This window comes from Patiria miniata, unplaced genomic scaffold, assembly GCF_015706575.1.
Source record: "Patiria miniata isolate m_02_andy unplaced genomic scaffold, ASM1570657v1 HiC_scaffold_25, whole genome shotgun sequence".
NCBI classification, from domain to species: Eukaryota; Metazoa; Echinodermata; class Asteroidea; order Valvatida; family Asterinidae; genus Patiria; species Patiria miniata.
The window spans coordinates 15034959-15053598 of NW_024037064.1; the positions used below are offsets into that span (position 1 = coordinate 15034959).

At 46.6% G+C, this 18640-nt stretch overlaps 1 non-coding gene across 1 annotated transcript; it reads right to left on the reverse strand.

Annotated features, from left to right (window-relative positions):
- Positions 1–10299: 10299 nt before the first annotated feature.
- LOC119733590 lies at positions 10300–10492 on the reverse strand. Its single transcript, XR_005271929.1, has one exon. It is a non-coding gene; the product is annotated as a U2 spliceosomal RNA (small nuclear RNA).
- Between the last annotated feature and the right edge of the window lie 8148 nt (positions 10493–18640).

Sequence of the window (18640 nt, forward strand, 5' to 3'; positions counted from 1 at the left end):
CCAATAAAGGGCAAAAAACCTCCAAGGAGGACCATCAACATCCAACACGCTCCTCAAACCCCGAACAAAAAGACTATCACATTTATGTCTGATATTAACTACGCCCAGCCCACCCTGATCAACAGGTTGAAAAAGGACTGGGCGCGAAACCAACTCGGTCTTATTAGACCAAATGAAACCAAAAATAGCCTTGTTCACCACCTTCTCCACCGAGGCGGGGAGGGGGTAAATAGGCGCTAGATAATACAGAGGCGAAAGAATAACTGAATTAACAACCAAAACTTTACCAAGAAGAGAAAGATTTCTCCCTTTCCATTTAGTAAGACAAGTGAGCAGAGCTGGAATTCGTTCCTTCCAGCTCTTCTCACCCATGTTTCCCTTACCAACAAAAATACCATTAATTTTAATGGGAGTTCTGGTCCACTTAATGTCAACCAGAGAAGACATATCATCAGGCCAGGCCCCGAAAATGAGGCCCTGAGATTTGGCCATATTCAGGCGAGAACCGCTCGCTAACTCATACTGTTTAATGATACCGAACAGTCGCACCAGCGACAAGCGATCCCTGACAATGCAAGTGGTGTCGTCAGCGTACTGAACGACTTTGCACTGCAAACCACTGCTGCCTGGAACCACCAGGCCACCGATGCGACCGTCACGGATAACTGTAGCCGCAAACGGCTCAATAAAAAGAACGTAGAGGAGAGGAGATAGGGGACATCCCTGCCTCACTCCCCTCGACAAACCAAACGGATCAGAAAGAACACCATTAACTAAAACTTGACTAGAAATGTCGGTGTACAAAAGTTTGACCCAGTGCAAAAAGTTAGGGCCGAACCCAAAACGACTCATGACTTTAAACAAAAAATTCCAGTTAACTCTGTCGAAAGCCTTCTGTTGATCTAAAGAGATTACAAGGCAGTCAAGGTTCTTTCCATCCACATACGCCACCAGATCCCGTAGGAGTCTGATGTTGTCGTGGATGGACCTCCCCTTGACGCCGCAAGTCTGGAAAGGACTGATGATGTCTGGCAGCACTTTGCTGATACGTAAGCATAAGGCCTTCGACAAAATTTTGTAGTCAACATTCAGCAAAGAAATTGGCCGTTTATTACGGGGATCTAACGGGTCACCGGGCTTTTCTAATAGAGTTAGAATGCCCGACCGCTGAGAAACAGCTAAACAATTCAACTTATAAGCACAACGAAAAACCCCCAGCAGGTCTGGACCTAACAACTCCCAGAAGGAAATGTAAAATTCCCTGGGAAGTCCGTCCCCACCAGGGGTCCTACAGTTGGCCATCCCCTTCAGTGCATCGGTCAACTCCGAGAGTTCAAGTGGACTCTCGAAATCCAAAAAAAGGTCATGAGGGACTCTGGAGGTTAACGAGTCTAGAAAGGGAGACTGGAGATCCTCCTCTACCGGCTCCTCGCTAAACAAATCGGAATAAAAGGACCGATAAACAGAGGCAATTTCTGCCGAAGTCTCGACAACAACGTCGTCGGCACCGCGGACAGAAGAAATAAACTTTTTTCTGGCTTGCTCGGACTCCAGCCGAAAGAAAAACTTGGATGGCTTCTCCGCATCATTGAGGACACGGACACGAGAACGTATTCGAGCCCCCTCAGCTTCAAAGTCATCCAATGTCTCCAATCTCCATTTCAAAGAGTCATACTGGGCTAGAAGCGCGGGGTTAGAATCCCCACTATTCAAATCAAGAAGAACAGATTTAAGAGAAGACATTAAGTCCTCCCTTTTCTTCCGTCGTTTCCTGGCTAAGCGGCTAGAAAAGCTGACCAACATTTGCTTGGAACGCAATTTGACGTCCTCCCACCAGAGGAGTTCATTATCAAACCCCTCCTTGAGCGAACGCCAACCTAAATAAGCTTGCGTAAACTCTTCTCTAAAAACGGCATCAGAAAGGATGGAGACGTTACACTTCCAGTAACCGCTCCCGATGCCGGGAGAAGAGGGGAAGGTAAATTTCAAAGTAATAGCATCATGATCAGACAAATAACAGGGCGAGTGCGAACAAGACTCCACATCCAGCAGACGGGACACGTAAAAACGGTCCAGCCTACTGGAGGCGGAGTTCGCCGCATTTCGCCAGGTAAAAGAATGAACATTAGGAAAACGATCTCTCCAACAGTCTTTTAGGGAAAAGGTGGACAAAAGCTGCCGCAACTCCGCGGCTCCCAAACCACACGAAGTAGCAGCAGAACCGCGACGGTCCAAATGGATGTCCAAAACACAATTAAAATCGCCACACAAAATAATTGGATGATTGCCTCTCAAATGAGAGGCCAGATTAGAAAAGAAAAGACGACGGGCTCCAGGGTCCGTGGGAGCGTAAACTACACAGAGATTAACACTACCCCCGTGACCCTGGAGGGTACCGCTAATAATACGACCCTCAGTATCCACTGAAGAATCGAAAAAACGTAAAGGACTACGCCTAGGAATAAGAATTACAGTACCAGAGGAGAAAGATGTGCCAAAACTGGCAAACATCTCTCCCCTCCATTCTGCACTCCATAAAGCCAAATCTGCAGGGGTGATATGACATTCCTGCAGGCAGGATATGTCATAATGATGACAAAACTGAAAAATGCGTTTTCTTTTCAGGGAATCACGCATTCCATTAACATTCAATGAAATAATGGAAATCATTGAAATAAATACAAGAAAGGAAAAGAAACAGACTGATGAAGGCGTCATTTTGCCTAGAAAAAAATACTCAATACTTCAAATAGGACCTAAGGTCCGCCGATCCGGCATCCAAAACGAAATGTGCATGTTCCTGGATCAGGTGGCTAAACCAGTCATAAGAAGACCGGGTGGTCTTGTCACAGCGGGGACACTTGAATTCCACAGGGGACTTATCCTGATGGACTGTCACCCTGTGGCTATTAAGCTCAGACCAAGCCTGGAAAACCTCCTTGCAAGCAGGAACGCTGCAAGGGATCAAATTTTCTTGGATCCCAGGAAGCTTAAGACTTTTAAGTTTAAGTCTGGCTTTCCTTACTACGGCAACGGTAGGTCCTTTAAGAACCTCCTGTGGGGCATCAGGGGTCTCGCTACATGTTTCCATGCCCTCAGAGCCCGAGCCGGAAAGTTCCTTCTCGGAAGCAATGCGGAGCACGGGCGTCAGTGAAGGAGGAGAACTTTTTTTGTGTTGTACTTCCTCATCCGAAGATGAGGAAGAAATTACACGCCTCTTTCTGTTACTTGGTCTTTTCCTGCTGGAACCAGCAGGAACCTTTGGGATTTTTCGCTGGCGTTCCAGCAGAAAAGTGTTGCACTCAGGCTCACTGCAAACAATTTGCGGCGGGCCGTTAACATTAGTGCAATCAGCACAAGAAAGAACAGTGATTTTCCTGTGACCGATGGGGCAGTCACAGGAAATACATAAAGCATCAACCCCGTAGGGTCCAACCTGCGTATTGCAGGAACTACACCGCACCTTCGGACGGCTAGACAAGCCGTCCTCCGGCGCGGTGCTGTTAAGCTTAGTGGGTGGGGTCTCCCCTACGGTTGACGAGCTAGATGGAGATGCATCAGAGGCAGCAGCCTGGGACTCAGGCTCGGCAGGAGTCGACGAAGTCGTCTCCTCCCGCACCACCTGAGCCCAGGTGCGTTTAGGAACTACTTTGTTTGCAAAGGAGTTAGGGCACATCTTAAAGTTGTGCCCCTCCTCCCCGCAAACAGTACAGACAACTCGGTTGGGGCACGAGGAAGCCACGTGCCCCACACCAAGGCACTTATAGCACTTTTCCTGCTTACAGGAATTAGCAAAATGGCCCTGCTGGCCACACTTTGCACAAGTCCTGGGCTGTCCAATGTAGGACACCCAGGCATTTCTATTACCAATCCGCATAACGGACGGTATGTTTTTCTTGATCCTCATACGGTACTGCCTAGTACCGTTGAAGATCGTAGGCTCTCCAGCGTGGGTACAAAACCGACCCTGGAGAACCTCGCCATAGGCACTCAGCAAACGACGAACAATATTGTCGTCGATGCTAAGACAAACATAGTGCATCGTCACAATGGCAATGCCATCAAAAGCAATCACCTGACATCCGGGGATGGATGTCAGGGACGGTTGATACGTCTTCGCCAGTTCTGGCGTCTTGAACACAACATCGAATCGATGCCCTGGCAAAGGCTGGACAGCCGACAGGTGGTCCTTGGCCACAATTCCCAACTTACTAAATTCCGAAAAAACTAGTTTCGGCGTAACTTCGCCGCCGAACCGCAGCTCGACGGCGCACTCTTTATATCGGAGAGATGGCATCTTGCCTATCTCCGACAAGGAAACAAAAAACGAAGGAAAACAAATGCACAGGCCGGTAAATACTCCTGGTAAAACACCGACCAGTTACCAAAATGATTACTGCAGGATGCAACTGCCACCCTGCAGCAAAAAGAAAAAAGGGACGGTCAGCAAATTGCTGATCAGTGAGGTATTTAAATATACAAGTGCAAAATGCACAGAGCCTATATATACAAAATGGCGTAAAAGGCAAGGCTTTTTGCCTTTACGCTTAGACAAAAAACAACAAGAACACAAAATCCCGTAGAGTTACGCACACGAATGCTGTTACGCAACACCACGGGTAACTGAATCAGAAGAAAGGAAAGGCCGTGCACTGCCCGGCGTGAACAAAAGAAGAGCTGAACAAAGGAATACACTGGCTAATACTGTACTGTGTGTTCAGCCAGCTACAAAAACCCACCCCCAAAACCCTCAAAAATACACCCAAAATCCAACAAATTTCAAACGAAAAGTAGACAGACTTCGTCTATGAAATAACCAAAACCCCTGGTAAAAAATTTAACTTTAGAAAAGCTCTGAAGATTTACTACGCTTCAAGAAAACACGGAGCTTCGGGAAGTCGTGATGATCTTAGCCAAAAGGGCGAGAAGCGATAACGATTAATATTAAAACAATAGCGCGGAAAGGGATTATTCGTCTTGAAATACTGTTTGCTATTGTTCTTCTTATTATTTATTTTTGCCTTTTTTTGTTTCCTGGTGTGAAAACAAAAAAAAAGACTCCTGCGCGTCCACCGCAACTCAACGAAACCAGGGGAGAGAGAGATGAGCAAGAAATCTCCGGCTTTCTCAGATTAACAGAGACATATACATTCTTAAAAATATTTCTATCATGCATTTTCATACACCTCGATCATATTTCACCCAAAATCTTGTTGAAAAAATTAATCCAGACAAAAAATGGGATCAATGCATCAGTGAGCGAGAGCGTCGGCACTAAATGCCGTACGTACGATGTACCGGGACAAGCATATCAATAGATGGCGCCCTTCAACACTCCCGGTCATCGCGCCTCGGCGTTTCCCATCTGGGTATTTCTCAGGGCCTGCCAATGGGTCCCACATTAGGGGCGGGGAAATACTTCAGTTTGTCAGTAAGCTCCGTGGCCGAGTGGTTAGAGAGCACATGTAGAAAGTAATAGACCGTGGGTTCGAGTCCCAGCCTGCCGCTTTCCTTTAATTGCTTGGTTATTGTTTTGTTTTGTTATTTTTTCACTTACTTATTTCCCCTTTTTGTAATAATTACTATTTTATTTCATTGATTTATTGTTTATTTCGTCATGAAGTTATAAGAAGAAAATTCGAAAGAAAAGAAAACATTCGTCATACCGTTTTCATTTGCGCTTATAATACTTATGTATCAATATCAATGCGGTCCCGCGGGGAGTTAATTGAAGAGAGAGAAAGAAAGAAAAGAAACAAACGGGAAACAAATGTCAACGCACCATTATTTGTCCATTTTTGTAACCTTTGGTGAATAAGTCATTCACATTCTACATGAGGCAACATTTAAGACAATGCATATACATACATGTATGGCTAATGTACTCAGCCGGCCGGCCGGTCACATACGCAGTGCGTAAAATTTTGCATAATGATTAAGTTAAAGGACACAGTGGGAATTCTATCTGGAACAGTGTTCTATTGTTTATAAAAAAAATTAGAGAAATTGATTTCGGCTATGAGTGAAGGTAGAGGTGGAGTTAGACAGGCAGCGACAAATCTCTTTTTTGAAGGTTGTGGTGGCTCTGAAAAGAGCCTTTTGGGTTTGTGGATGCAAAGTAAGTTCTTTTCTTTACTTTGACACTTTGGCGGTCTTCTTGGGCAGAAGAACTTGCTGGATGTTGGGAAGGACACCACCCTGCGCGATGGTAACTCCGCTCATCAACTTGTTCAACTCCTCGTCGTTGCGTATAGCAAGCTGCAGATGGCGGGGATTAATTCTCGTCTTCTTGTTGTCTCGTGCAGCGTTTCCGGCCAGTTCCAAGATCTCCGCGGTAAGGTACTCCATCACTGCCGCAAGGTAGACCGGTGCACCGGCACCGACACGCTGGGCGTAGTTGCCCTTACGCAGAAATCTGTGAACACGACCCACGGGGAACTGGAGTCCCGCCCTGGAGGACCTGCTCTTGGCCTTGCTTCTTGCTTTGCCGCTCTTTCCTCGCCCAGTCATCTTGACAGTATAGTGACAGAAGATGAATGTACTCTGCAGTAAAGGTGGTGTGTGAATGAACCCACTTGGAAAACACAACACTAGTTATAGCGTTCTGGTGGATTGGCTGAAGCGTGCCAAGTAGCCAATCACGCGACACGGGCGTGCCCGTCGCACGGTTGGGTGCACCGCATCCATTTTGGACGCGGGGGACGAGGGAACAAAAAATTACAACTGTGTCATCGTCGTTCAAAGTAATGGAATCACTAGATAAAACACAGAAACATGCAACATTCTTACCTCCATTTTAAGACGTTTTATTGTTATTCCGCCGAAGAAGTCCCATGATCTTTCGACCAGCCTCCGCACAATGGCAGTGATTCGTTGCTCTCACGCGGCGGTTAAAACTGGCCTCGGTTTCTTGCTAGATATTTGTAACATCCCACAGACGAAATCCTAATTTATTTTTTAATAGTAACCCACTCAACAAAATGCAAGCACTCGTCCGGAGATTGAAAGAAATGACCAATTGAAAAAGGCTGTGGCATAAATTAAATTATGTGTTTACGACGACGACAAGACTCAGGGATTAACTTTAATCGCATTACCTCCCCTCGCCTCACGAAGGGTAAAAGCATATTAAAAAAAAAGAGAGAGAGTGAAAGGGACACAACAGAATAAAAAAAGGTTAGTTGTAAAACCTAAGAAATGGGCTGATCGGGCGAACTGAGCTGACTGGCAAATCTCTTTTTGGAAACTGTGTTGGCTCTGAAAAGAGCCGTTTGGTTTTGAAGCCTTCAAAATTTCTATTTTGAAGTCGTGTACTTGGTGACGGCCTTGGTGCCTTCGCTGACTGCATGCTTAGCAAGCTCCCCGGGAAGAAGTAGGCGTACTGCTGTCTGCACTTCACGGCTTGTGATGGTGGACTTCTTGTTGTAGAGAGCGAGGCGAGAAGATTCGCTGGCGATGCGCTCAAACACGTCGTTGACAAAGCTGTTCATGATGCTCATTGCCTTGCTCGAGATTCCGGTGTCGGGGTGCACCTGTTTCATCACTTTGTAGATGTAGATGCCGTAGCTCTCCTTGCGACGCCGGTGCCTCTTTTTGTTTGCGCTAACCGGACCCTTAGTATTTCCGGCCTTCTTCTGACCTTTTCCGCTAACTTTGGGAGCCATATTGGAGGACTTGGAATGTATCGGATCGTGAGATCGAATGAAAGACCAGCACGTCTTGGCCGGCTTTTATTGTGCACAGCTTGGATTCTGACCACCCATGCATCGTCCACTTTCCCGCCAGTGACCGCTAACCCATGCGTGAAGAAAGCGGTATGCGTGCATAGTTATACAATGCACGCACGGCACGACCCCCCCCCCCCCCCTCCCCGGCAAGGGTATTTTTAGCCTTTTTCTCAGACTGACACGTGTATAAGTGTCCTTCTTAAATATTATTGTCTACTGAATTTCTGGGAAATAATAAAGTCATCTCCAGCGGAGGGCGAATTAATATGTCGTAGTGCACCAATACTTCTTTAAATGTTGTTTCCCCCTTATGCACCATCCATTTATAATGAATCATACAATGTAACGCAAAACCGACGAAAATAAGAGAACGAGTACCTGTAATTGTCAAAACAGATAGGAAATATATATCATTATTACCATGCCCATAACAATTCAATTTTGCCTGGAACACGTTTCGGATGAGGCATACGTATAGAACCCAAAAAGTGGAATGTATTTGGACAGAATATCAACAATAATAATTCGGAAAAAAATCAACGGCCCTTTATTCTTTATTTGAAGGAAAACTCAGGGATTGGACTTAATCTCTCTTTGAAGAAGTAGTGGCTCTGAAAAGAGCCGTTAGTTTTATTTCTTTTTGCGCACACAACGTGCTCAAGCTCGTTCACCCCGAATTCGGCGGGCCAACTGGATGTCCTTGGGCATGATGGTGACCCTCTTGGCGTGAATGGCGCACAGGTTGGTGTCTTCGAAGAGGCCGACGAGGTAAGCTTCGCTCGCTTCTTGCAATGCCATGACGGCAGAACTCTGGAATCGCAGTTCAGTTTTGAAATCCTGTGCAATTTCACGCACAAGTCTCTGGAATGGCAGCTTTCGGATCAGCAGTTCGGTGCTCTTCTGGTAGCGGCGAATCTCACGGAGGGCGACGGTTCCCGGTCGGTACCGATGGGGTTTCTTGACACCGCCAGTCGCCGGTGCGCTCTTGCGGGCCGCCTTGGTGGCCAACTGCTTCCTGGGGGCTTTCCCCCCGGTGCTCTTTCTTGCCGTCTGCTTGGTGCGCGCCATGGTCAAGGGTATGGTTTGATGAACGGTGATCACAACTGAGTGCAGATTGAGCGAACGGACCCCGCCTCTTAAGGCCGGCGCATAGCATCCTAGGTTGGAAGCCTAACAATGGGCTATCTTCCGATTGGGTGCTTCGGGGGCCAAGCGGAGACGCTTCAGTGATCACGATTTCCGTACGTTGAAAAAGTATAGACGTTAAATTTCAATCGAAAATGCTGCTTTTCCGAGCCTATAGTATTATGAGCCCTCGGCAACAGAATCCATTTGGGATCGTTGTGACTACAATATTTCTCCCACCCCCTACTTGGGATTAATTGAACCCCAATAAACACCCCCTCCCCCACCCCCTAAAAGAAAAGTGACAAACATACGGATTTCCCTGGCTGCTGTTTATGTTTGTTTTGTAATAAAGACAATAATCACACACACCCATTCGCGAACAAAATGTCACGGATCCCTCTATACGTTCCCCGCTATATCCTGAGACGAGCACCCAGTAATTATTACTTAATCGACTTTGACAAAAAATGGAGACCAGACATGTTTTACAGTGGAAATAGGGAGGGGAAAAGCAACTCTAAGAACACACATGACAAGGACAAGTGAAATCGAGTAAAATCAAGATTCAATCTCTTTTTTGAAATAGTGGTGGCTCTGAAAAGAGCCGTTCGGTTTGATTTTTGAATATGGTGTCTAGCCGCCGAAGCCGTACAGCGTGCGTCCCTGTCTCTTCAGCGCATACACCACGTCCATTGCAGTGACAGTCTTCCTCTTGGCGTGCTCGCAGTAGGTGACTGCATCGCGGATAACGTTCTCCAGGAAAACCTTGAGGACTCCGCGGGTTTCTTCGTAGATGAGCCCGGAGATACGCTTGACTCCTCCGCGGCGGGCCAGCCGACGAATGGCTGGTTTAGTGATTCCCTGGATGTTATCTCGGAGAACCTTGCGGTGTCGCTTGGCACCCCCTTTGCCTAGTCCCTTTCCTCCTTTGCCACGGCCAGACATGTTTGTGTCTCCTCAGTCGGTTGTAGATGATTCAATGGCCATCCCAGCCCCGGCGAGGCAACTTATAGGACATGCGCGGACGCGATATGAGCATGCGAAGCCATCAACTGTTACGGCGCCCTCTGGCGACCAATCGTGGCAGGAGCACTCATCCTGGGAAACAAACAAATCAGAAGCAAAACAAGGGGGAAAAGGGATAACAAATAAGAAAAGGAAGAAGATGCCTAGAAACATATTGCAACGAGACTCAAACAATACATTTATAACCAGACACAGAGGGGTCGTGGCCAAGCCTTTTTTTTTTTTTTTTTTTTTTTACACCTTGAACGGAAATCAATGGAAACGCCAACATCATAATTTAACAAGACTTTACACACTTACTAATATTTACCGTAATTCAATGTGAAAGCCCTGTCACCAAAACGTCAAAAGAAAACGAACCTTTAACGACGGGGCACCGTAGTCAGAACCTGTTTTTGTATTAATTTATGTTCCCCGAAGGGAGTGGGCCGAATCCCGGATGTACTGCTATACCGGGCCAACCCGTGGCCGGGACGAGGCAAGCCTCTATTCCACGGCCCAAATCCAAAAATCAGTTTAATATACTGGCTGTTCAATGAACAGCGTTTCAGATATTAAGCTGAAAAGAACAGATACTAATTTTTTGGTTTCGGGATCCTCCTAAAGAAGATCCCAGGATAGGGTAGTCACACTACACCTTAGTAAGTGAGGCTACGAGCCTCCCTACCCTTTGCCTAATAATTAAACTGACAAACACTTAACACGGACAAGACAAACAAACTGTGTAGCCACGCTACCCACGCGTTACCATGGTAGGGTACGACCCTAACTGTCTGCCGAAAACCATATTCAAACAAAATGCATACTATACACATCCAGACGAAACTTCCAAACTTCGATAAAAAAGACCTAAAGGGTCTAAAACATGAGAGCGAAGACTCTCACAGGTTCGACACAAGGCTCTAAAGAGATGCCATGATTCTACTAAAAAAGGGCCTAAAGGGCCCCAAAACCAGGAGCTGAAAGCTCCCACACAAAAGGGACCAAAAGGGTCCCAGTAAACCAGGAGCAAAAATTCTCCCACACAGAAGAGACCTAAAGGGTCTAAACAGCAAACACCAAGGGTTTCAAAAACCTAAAGGCGAAGAATTAGCTGACCTCCGACGACTGTGCAGAGAATTCCCCGCACGCACCACGTAGCACGGAAGCCGTCTTCGGTCAGCCTAGCAAAATCAGCACGAATTCTATCCCTGACCGCGCGCTTAATCCGATGGAGAACAATATCTGCGCTGGCAGTAGACTTATCGAACAAGGTCTCGCAACGCGAAGACCAAATAAGCCACTTGACAACGCAGATCAAGTACCAAACCAAAACACAATCTGCACGGTTATTCAAACCATCAGCATACAATACACAAGGTGCGGTCAGGGAGAAATGTTCCCCCAAGATCCTCCCACCCACATGTTCAACCCAACCCCAAGGAATAGAAACAAAGGCACAATCCCAAAAAACATGGTTAATAGTTTCCGGTTGGCCACAACCGGCGCGGGGGCACTTGCCGGCCCCATAACCCCAATTAAGAACTTTTTGGGCCGTTTTCACGGCCCGCCAAATGATTCTCCAGTTCAGATCCCGGAGACGGTGATCCAAAACGGAGCAGTTAGCAAATTTAAAAACCAAGGCTAAGTCTTGGAGGACTAAGACCGGTTTCCTAACAGGATCTTGGCCGAAAAAAATCAGGTATAATTGGCGGGAGGTACCCGCTTCCCAGGCAAAATTCGGAGCCAGCTTAAAAACAAGCAAGACCAGCTTGCAAAAATACCCATACCAAGAAGTGAGGTTCAAGGCGTGCGGCCTGCTGTTAGACCAAAACCCAACAGGCAGGATACTACGCAACGAAAATGTTACCCAATAAAGGGCAAAAAACCTCCAAGGAGGACCATCAACATCCAACACGCTCCTCAAACCCCGAACAAAAAGACTATCACATTTATGTCTGATATTAACTACGCCCAGCCCACCCTGATCAACAGGTTGAAAAAGGACTGGGCGCGAAACCAACTCGGTCTTATTAGACCAAATGAAACCAAAAATAGCCTTGTTCACCACCTTCTCCACCGAGGCGGGGAGGGGGTAAATAGGCGCTAGATAATACAGAGGCGAAAGAATAACTGAATTAACAACCAAAACTTTACCAAGAAGAGAAAGATTTCTCCCTTTCCATTTAGTAAGACAAGTGAGCAGAGCTGGAATTCGTTCCTTCCAGCTCTTCTCACCCATGTTTCCCTTACCAACAAAAATACCATTAATTTTAATGGGAGTTCTGGTCCACTTAATGTCAACCAGAGAAGACATATCATCAGGCCAGGCCCCGAAAATGAGGCCCTGAGATTTGGCCATATTCAGGCGAGAACCGCTCGCTAACTCATACTGTTTAATGATACCGAACAGTCGCACCAGCGACAAGCGATCCCTGACAATGCAAGTGGTGTCGTCAGCGTACTGAACGACTTTGCACTGCAAACCACTGCTGCCTGGAACCACCAGGCCACCGATGCGACCGTCACGGATAACTGTAGCCGCAAACGGCTCAATAAAAAGAACGTAGAGGAGAGGAGATAGGGGACATCCCTGCCTCACTCCCCTCGACAAACCAAACGGATCAGAAAGAACACCATTAACTAAAACTTGACTAGAAATGTCGGTGTACAAAAGTTTGACCCAGTGCAAAAAGTTAGGGCCGAACCCAAAACGACTCATGACTTTAAACAAAAAATTCCAGTTAACTCTGTCGAAAGCCTTCTGTTGATCTAAAGAGATTACAAGGCAGTCAAGGTTCTTTCCATCCACATACGCCACCAGATCCCGTAGGAGTCTGATGTTGTCGTGGATGGACCTCCCCTTGACGCCGCAAGTCTGGAAAGGACTGATGATGTCTGGCAGCACTTTGCTGATACGTAAGCATAAGGCCTTCGACAAAATTTTGTAGTCAACATTCAGCAAAGAAATTGGCCGTTTATTACGGGGATCTAACGGGTCACCGGGCTTTTCTAATAGAGTTAGAATGCCCGACCGCTGAGAAACAGCTAAACAATTCAACTTATAAGCACAACGAAAAACCCCCAGCAGGTCTGGACCTAACAACTCCCAGAAGGAAATGTAAAATTCCCTGGGAAGTCCGTCCCCACCAGGGGTCCTACAGTTGGCCATCCCCTTCAGTGCATCGGTCAACTCCGAGAGTTCAAGTGGACTCTCGAAATCCAAAAAAAGGTCATGAGGGACTCTGGAGGTTAACGAGTCTAGAAAGGGAGACTGGAGATCCTCCTCTACCGGCTCCTCGCTAAACAAATCGGAATAAAAGGACCGATAAACAGAGGCAATTTCTGCCGAAGTCTCGACAACAACGTCGTCGGCACCGCGGACAGAAGAAATAAACTTTTTTCTGGCTTGCTCGGACTCCAGCCGAAAGAAAAACTTGGATGGCTTCTCCGCATCATTGAGGACACGGACACGAGAACGTATTCGAGCCCCCTCAGCTTCAAAGTCATCCAATGTCTCCAATCTCCATTTCAAAGAGTCATACTGGGCTAGAAGCGCGGGGTTAGAATCCCCACTATTCAAATCAAGAAGAACAGATTTAAGAGAAGACATTAAGTCCTCCCTTTTCTTCCGTCGTTTCCTGGCTAAGCGGCTAGAAAAGCTGACCAACATTTGCTTGGAACGCAATTTGACGTCCTCCCACCAGAGGAGTTCATTATCAAACCCCTCCTTGAGCGAACGCCAACCTAAATAAGCTTGCGTAAACTCTTCTCTAAAAACGGCATCAGAAAGGATGGAGACATTACACTTCCAGTAACCGCTCCCGATGCCGGGAGAAGAGGGGAAGGTAAATTTCAAAGTAATAGCATCATGATCAGACAAATAACAGGGCGAGTGCGAACAAGACTCCACATCCAGCAGACGGGACACGTAAAAACGGTCCAGCCTACTGGAGGCGGAGTTCGCCGCATTTCGCCAGGTAAAAGAATGAACATTAGGAAAACGATCTCTCCAACAGTCTTTTAGGGAAAAAGTGGACAAAAGCTGCCGCAACTCCGCGGCTCCCAAACCACACGAAGTAGCAGCAGAACCGCGACGGTCCAAATGGATGTCCAAAACACAATTAAAATCGCCACACAAAATAATTGGATGATTGCCTCTCAAATGAGAGGCCAGATTAGAAAAGAAAAGACGACGGGCTCCAGGGTCCGTGGGAGCGTAAACTACACAGAGATTAACACTACCCCGTGACCCTGGAGGGTACCGCTAATAATACGACCCTCAGTATCCACTGAAGAATCGAAAAAACGTAAAGGACTACGCCTAGGAATAAGAATTACAGTACCAGAGGAGAAAGATGTGCCAAAACTGGCAAACATCTCTCCCCTCCATTCTGCACTCCATAAAGCCAAATCTGCAGGGGTGATATGACATTCCTGCAGGCAGGATATGTCATAATGATGACAAAACTGAAAAATGCGTTTTCTTTTCAGGGAATCACGCATTCCATTAACATTCAATGAAATAATGGAAATCATTGAAATAAATACAAGAAAGGAAAAGAAACAGACTGATGAAGGCGTCATTTTGCCTAGAAAAAAATACTCAATACTTCAAATAGGACCTAAGGTCCGCCGATCCGGCATCCAAAACGAAATGTGCATGTTCCTGGATCAGGTGGCTAAACCAGTCATAAGAAGACCGGGTGGTCTTGTCACAGCGGGGACACTTGAATTCCACAGGGGACTTATCCTGATGGACTGTCACCCTGTGGCTATTAAGCTCAGACCAAGCCTGGAAAACCTCCTTGCAAGCAGGAACGCTGCAAGGGATCAAATTTTCTTGGATCCCAGGAAGCTTAAGACTTTTAAGTTTAAGTCTGGCTTTCCTTACTACGGCAACGGTAGGTCCTTTAAGAACCTCTTGTGGGGCATCAGGGGTCTCGCTACATGTTTCCATGCCCTCAGAGCCCGAGCCGGAAAGTTCCTTCTCGGAAGCAATGCGGAGCACGGGCGTCAGTGAAGGAGGAGAACTTTTTTTGTGTTGTACTTCCTCATCCGAAGATGAGGAAGAAATTACACGCCTCTTTCTGTTACTTGGTCTTTTCCTGCTGGAACCAGCAGGAACCTTTGGGATTTTTCGCTGGCGTTCCAGCAGAAAAGTGTTGCACTCAGGCTCACTGCAAACAATTTGCGGCGGGCCGTTAACATTAGTGCAATCAGCACAAGAAAGAACAGTGATTTTCCTGTGACCGATGGGGCAGTCACAGGAAATACATAAAGCATCAACCCCGTAGGGTCCAACCTGCGTATTGCAGGAACTACACCGCACCTTCGGACGGCTAGACAAGCCGTCCTCCGGCGCGGTGCTGTTAAGCTTAGTGGGTGGGGTCTCCCCTACGGTTGACGAGCTAGATGGAGATGCATCAGAGGCAGCAGCCTGGGACTCAGGCTCGGCAGGAGTCGACGAAGTCGTCTCCTCCCGCACCACCTGAGCCCAGGTGCGTTTAGGAACTACTTTGTTTGCAAAGGAGTTAGGGCACATCTTAAAGTTGTGCCCCTCCTCCCCGCAAACAGTACAGACAACTCGGTTGGGGCACGAGGAAGCCACGTGCCCCACACCAAGGCACTTATAGCACTTTTCCTGCTTACAGGAATTAGCAAAATGGCCCTGCTGGCCACACTTTGCACAAGTCCTGGGCTGTCCAATGTAGGACACCCAGGCATTTCTATTACCAATCCGCATAACGGACGGTATGTTTTTCTTGATCCTCATACGGTACTGCCTAGTACCGTTGAAGATCGTAGGCTCTCCAGCGTGGGTACAAAACCGACCCTGGAGAACCTCGCCATAGGCACTCAGCAAACGACGAACAATATTGTCGTCGATGCTAAGACAAACATAGTGCATCGTCACAATGGCAATGCCATCAAAAGCAATCACCTGACATCCGGGGATGGATGTCAGGGACGGTTGATACGTCTTCGCCAGTTCTGGCGTCTTGAACACAACATCGAATCGATGCCCTGGCAAAGGCTGGACAGCCGACAGGTGGTCCTTGGCCACAATTCCCAACTTACTAAATTCCGAAAAAACTAGTTTCGGCGTAACTTCGCCGCCGAACCGCAGCTCGACGGCGCACTCTTTATATCGGAGAGATGGCATCTTGCCTATCTCCGACAAGGAAACAAAAAACGAAGGAAAACCAATGCACAGGCCGGTAAATACTCCTGGTAAAACACCGACCAGTTACCAAAATGATTACTGCAGGATGCAACTGCCACCCTGCAGCAAAAAGAAAAAAGGGACGGTCAGCAAATTGCTGATCAGTGAGGTATTTAAATATACAAGTGCAAAATGCACAGAGCCTATATATACAAAATGGCGTAAAAGGCAAGGCTTTTTGCCTTTACGCTTAGACAAAAAACAACAAGAACACAAAATCCCGTAGAGTTACGCACACGAATGCTGTTACGCAACACCACGGGTAACTGAATCAGAAGAAAGGAAAGGCCGTGCACTGCCCGGCGTGAACAAAAGAAGAGCTGAACAAAGGAATACACTGGCTAATACTGTACTGTGTGTTCAGCCAGCTACAAAAACCCACCCCCAAAACCCTCAAAAATACACCCAAAATCCAACAAATTTCAAACGAAAAGTAGACAGACTTCGTCTATGAAATAACCAAAACCCCTGGTAAAAAATTTAACTTTAGAAAAGCTCTGAAGATTTACTACGCTTCAAGAAAACACGGAGCTTCGGGAAGTCGTGATGATCTTAGCCAAAAGGGCGAGAAGCGATAACGATTAATATTAAAACAATAGCGCGGAAAGGGATTATTCGTCTTGAAATACTGTTTGCTATTGTTCTTCTTATTATTTATTTTTGCCTTTTTTTGTTTCCTGGTGTGAAAACAAAAAAAAAGACTCCTGCGCGTCCACCGCAACTCAACGAAACCAGGGGAGAGAGAGATGAGCAAGAAATCTCCGGCTTTCTCAGATTAACAGAGACATATACATTCTTAAAAATATTTCTATCATGCATTTTCATACACCTCGATCATATTTCACCCAAAATCTTGTTGAAAAAATTAATCCAGACAAAAAATGGGATCAATGCATCAGTGAGCGAGAGCGTCGGCACTAAATGCCGTACGTACGATGTACCGGGACAAGCATATCAATAGATGGCGCCCTTCAACACTCCCGGTCATCGCGCCTCGGCGTTTCCCATCTGGGTATTTCTCAGGGCCTGCCAATGGGTCCCACATTAGGGGCGGGGAAATACTTCAGTTTGTCAGTAAGCTCCGTGGCCGAGTGGTTAGAGAGCACATGTAGAAAGTAATAGACCGTGGGTTCGAGTCCCAGCCTGCCGCTTTCCTTTAATTGCTTGGTTATTGTTTTGTTTTGTTATTTTTTCACTTACTTATTTCCCCTTTTTGTAATAATTACTATTTTATTTCATTGATTTATTGTTTATTTCGTCATGAAGTTATAAGAAGAAAATTCGAAAGAAAAGAAAACATTCGTCATACCGTTTTCATTTGCGCTTATAATACTTATGTATCAATATCAATGCGGTCCCGCGGGGAGTTAATTGAAGAGAGAGAAAGAAAGAAAAGAAACAAACGGGAAACAAATGTCAACGCACCATTATTTGTCCATTTTTGTAACCTTTGGTGAATAAGTCATTCACATTCTACATGAGGCAACATTTAAGACAATGCATATACATACATGTATGGCTAATGTACTCAGCCGGCCGGCCGGTCACATACGCAGTGCGTAAAATTTTGCATAATGATTAAGTTAAAGGACACAGTGGGAATTCTATCTGGAACAGTGTTCTATTGTTTATAAAAAAAATTAGAGAAATTGATTTCGGCTATGAGTGAAGGTAGAGGTGGAGTTAGACAGGCAGCGACAAATCTCTTTTTTGAAGGTTGTGGTGGCTCTGAAAAGAGCCTTTTGGGTTTGTGGATGCAAAGTAAGTTCTTTTCTTTACTTTGACACTTTGGCGGTCTTCTTGGGCAGAAGAACTTGCTGGATGTTGGGAAGGACACCACCCTGCGCGATGGTAACTCCGCTCATCAACTTGTTCAACTCCTCGTCGTTGCGTATAGCAAGCTGCAGATGGCGGGGATTAATTCTCGTCTTCTTGTTGTCTCGTGCAGCGTTTCCGGCCAGTTCCAAGATCTCCGCGGTAAGGTACTCCATCACTGCCGCAAGGTAGACCGGTGCACCGGCACCGACACGCTGGGCGTAGTTGCCCTTACGCAGAAATCTGTGAACACGACCCACGGGGAACTGGAGTCCCGCCCTGGAGGACCTGCTCTTGGCCTTGCTTCTTGCTTTGCCGCTCTTTCCTCGCCCAGTCATCTTGACAGTATAGTGACAGAAGATGAATGTACTCTGCAGTAAAGGTGGTGTGTGAATGAACCCACTTGGAAAACACAACACTAGTTATAGCGTTCTGGTGGATTGGCTGAAGCGTGCCAAGTAGCCAATCACGCGACACGGGCGTGCCCGTCGCACGGTTGGGTGCACCGCATCCATTTTGGACGCGGGGGACGAGGGAACAAAAAATTACAACTGTGTCATCGTCGTTCAAAGTAATGGAATCACTAGATAAAACACAGAAACATGCAACATTCTTACCTCCATTTTAAGACGTTTTATTGTTATTCCGCCGAAGAAGTCCCATGATCTTTCGACCAGCCTCCGCACAATGGCAGTGATTCGTTGCTCTCACGCGGCGGTTAAAACTGGCCTCGGTTTCT